At 40.0% G+C, this 3,563-nt stretch overlaps 1 protein-coding gene and 1 long non-coding RNA gene across 3 annotated transcripts in view; both read right to left on the reverse strand.

Moving 5' to 3' along the window:
* Positions 1-3,563, reverse strand: part of nrg3a (neuregulin 3a) — a 412,241-nt gene that overhangs the window by 374,849 nt on the left and 33,829 nt on the right. The window lies entirely within an intron of this gene.
* LOC116705078 (uncharacterized) overlaps positions 1-3,563 on the reverse strand; it is a 17,150-nt gene that overhangs the window by 11,418 nt on the left and 2,169 nt on the right. Inside the window, exon 2 of the long non-coding RNA XR_004335840.1 lies at positions 2,958-2,959. This is a non-coding gene — a long non-coding RNA (uncharacterized LOC116705078). The remainder of the gene's footprint in view (positions 1-2,957; positions 2,960-3,563) is intronic.

The raw sequence follows: 3,563 nt of genomic DNA on the forward strand, positions 1-3,563 counted from the left end.
CCCAGGGCTCGGTTTACACCTATCACCATTGATAGTTACTGGGGGACCATAGGCAGGTTGTGGGAACTCATATTAATGTTAGAAAACTTCAAAAAGTGAAATTGTCATGCCATGGGACCTTTAATAACTCCTAACGACACTCCATGTAGTCACATTTCACAAACAGTTTCTCTGGTTCTAACCCTTCCAGCATCAAAGAAACACAAAAGAGATAGCAGTTCCTCTAACTTCTCTTGCCAAATCTGGCAGAAGTGATGTGCTGTGGAGCCCGCCAGATGCTTTTCACCCCATAAATCCTAGATATTTGGAGAGTTAGCCCACTACTGCATCCTGCAGGGAGGTGGGGAGATTTGTGTGTTGTTTCCTTACCCTAGAAGCCAGGAGACATGATGAATTGTCCTGCAAGAACAAACCAAGACCAAATACATCAGAAGTCTCACTATCACATGCACACAGACTCAAACACACAAACACTCTATGTAGGATACTGCACACACTCCGGAAACCCCGAGCATACAGTCACACCCTTTGAGACGTAAATGTAAGAGCTGGTTACATGATTGACATGCTCTGGCAGGACTGATGAAACTTAAAAAAAAACACTCTTTTGGCATCATCAACGAAACCACCTATTTGGTTCATGGGACTTGTCTCATGGGACATGTCTCTGAAAGCAACACTAGAAATCGGTTCCCGCTTTGGTCCCCCTACAGGTTGTAAGCAGAATTGTCCATTACATTTTAAAGATTGCCAGATCCTGTAGCAGATCTGTAGTTCTAATGATCTGGACAATGCATTGTATGTAATGTATTGTAATGGATAATTCCGCTTACAACCTGAAGGGAAACAAATATCTAGTGTTGTTTTTTACACTTAACACTCTGATTTTAATTGAGGAACCCATGATGGCATGCTTCGCTGCTGCTCACTCGTCCATATTACAATCAATTTCAATAGCAGACAATTCTTAAGAGCCACTGTTAGCTGCTGGATTGTGGCTTCGCTGAATTTAAGTGAAGAAAACCATTAAAGGGATTGCCATGGGTTGCAGCATTGTGGTTCTCAAGGTCGGTCTTGGTCTCAAGACCATTGTCCAGACCACTTCTTCGTATCGGTTTTGGAATCAACTGCATTTTTACTTATTAGTGTGATAAAGAGGACTCTGGATTTTATTTCAAGACTGGTCGAGACCACAACTGCCTTTTAATTATTTCATCAAGATATCTGTCAACATACACATATGGCAATACAAGAGGTGAATGATGACTAATGTTAGTTTTCTGCAAGTGTTTTTTTAATGGGAAAGTGGATCTTTCAGATCAATTTGAGGAGTGCCTCTGGTTAGCGTTTTCTACATTTCATGGTGGCTTGAAGTGTGGGACTCGCCCTGTCTTGGTCTTGACCGGGTCTCAACCCTGCAAAGTCTAGGTCTTGTCTCGGTCTCGATACACTCTCATGGTCTTGGTGATGACTCGGTCTCGGGTTTAGGTGGTCTTGACTCAGCACTGGTGGGTTGTATCCATGACTGGACGGACTGGAGTGAAAACCATGTGATACTACCATATTACTGTTATACAGAGAATTGTAGAACAAAAATATTTGCCAAAAGGCTAACTTTTTGGTGATATTTTGTCATACCCTGTATGCGTTTTTTCAATTTTTGTTGTTGTTGCAATGTAAAAGATTTGAACGTTCTCTGTCTTATTCTATGATGCTTCCATGTGCTAACAATGCAAGCCAGGTAAGTTGTGATCAATCTTGTGTTGATGGACTATGCTGCCCATTATTAGACGTCTTTTACATGCATTTTAACTTTTACAGTTGCACTAGTTTTGGCTTTTAATTCCTATTTTTTGTTGCAGTTATGTTGATTTGTAAACAACTTATGGACCTCTTTAGTTTTCGTGTTTGCATGTAATTGCGTGTTATGATAAACCTGATAAATAATTGGTTAAAACGATTTCTATTTAATGGGTTATTGACTTTCAGTTAGGAAACAGCAGTATTAAGCACAGCAGTCTACAGCTGTTTTTCTGTCTTCCGTTTTATTCTGAGTGTGTACACTGAAACACAGTGTGTGGTCGACTGTTACCTGCATGCTTTCTTTCTGCTTTTCCTTCATAGACGAGGCTCTTGGGAACTCTGTGTCATAAAGAAGCCTAAAAGCCCTAAAGTTGCCATCACAGTTCATTAAAAAATATGTACAGTACATATACAGCACATCTTTCCATGAGAAGAAATGGTGAGAATTAACCAACTAATGAATATGCAGCACCCAGCTGTTAAAAGAGGCTAAAAATACACCTGTCTTCTCGAGCTGAAACTGCAAACGCTGTACATGCTGTACCCGCTCGTTGAGACCCTGTAGATCTGCCCTATTTGCAAGTGACAAACTAACACTTCAGGGGAAAAAACAAATTGTGTCCCAAGAAGCAAGCAGTCTCTACATCCAGAAATACTAACATTACAGTAGATGTGCTGGCTCGCTCATACCTCCGGTTCTCTTAATCACTGAGCAGCCAGGGTGATAAACATGAGCAGGCTGTGTGCATTTTACTGATACCACTGACTTCTGGGAATTTCAGATCAGATAGTGCAGCGTTAATATGCATTATTATCAATTTATGATCCTGATGAATACATCAACCGTGTATTTGCATATACACTTCCGTTGCCATGCAAAGTTTGCTTTTCTGTTGGCTGATTTGACAAATTACACCAATGATCTGCGTTTTCTGCAGAGTTTGTTGCCCTTTGGGCTCCATTCATATAAATAAAGAAACGTTCCAGTCTAATACACTCTCATATTCCCTTTGATTTCGTCTTTCACCCCAGGTCAACTTAATTTCTTGTCAGAAATGTGTGTTTTAATTCAAAATTTAATTCATTTGTCTGCATCGGGAAAGCAGGCAAACAGCAGACCAGTTACCCCAACCCTAACCCCTAACCCACACCACAGCTGACCTCTAAAGAGATTAAAATAATTTAAAATAGAAGCATTTCAATTTGTATCTTAGCTAAAAGCAAAGAGACGATTATTATCACTCTCTTCCCTGACCCTTTTAGATCTTTTACATTTGCCTGACGTGGCTAAGGATCCAAGGGATAGCAAAGAGGATCTGGACCAGTTAATATAGGAAATAAATGAGGAAAAATTATCGAGGTCCAAACCAGCAGGAAATAGGAAAGAGAGATGGAAAAATAAGATAAAAGAACATTATTATTATTTGAACATTACGGTGAGCTACATGACCATTTCAATTAATTCATCGGTTTTGTCTATAGATACATTAGGAGATGCAAAATTAATAAAAACAGTAACTCTTTCTAAAGGGATGGGAATTAAAGGTAGGAGGTAAGATGGTTGGCAAATAAAGGATTTGAAGGAAGGCAGAGGAAGATAAGGTAAGAGAAAACAGACGGTCGGTGAGCTGGACATGCGTCCATTAGAGTGTGGGCTGTGGATTGTTCATTGTGTAGGGTGCTACTCTGATGTCTATACTGTACATTTACAATTTAGCTGCTCACTTACTACCTCTCAACTGTAGCTATACGCTCTGTGT

The sequence above is a fragment of the Etheostoma spectabile genome, chromosome 17 (assembly GCF_008692095.1).
Source record: "Etheostoma spectabile isolate EspeVRDwgs_2016 chromosome 17, UIUC_Espe_1.0, whole genome shotgun sequence".
Taxonomy (NCBI): domain Eukaryota; kingdom Metazoa; phylum Chordata; class Actinopteri; order Perciformes; family Percidae; genus Etheostoma; species Etheostoma spectabile.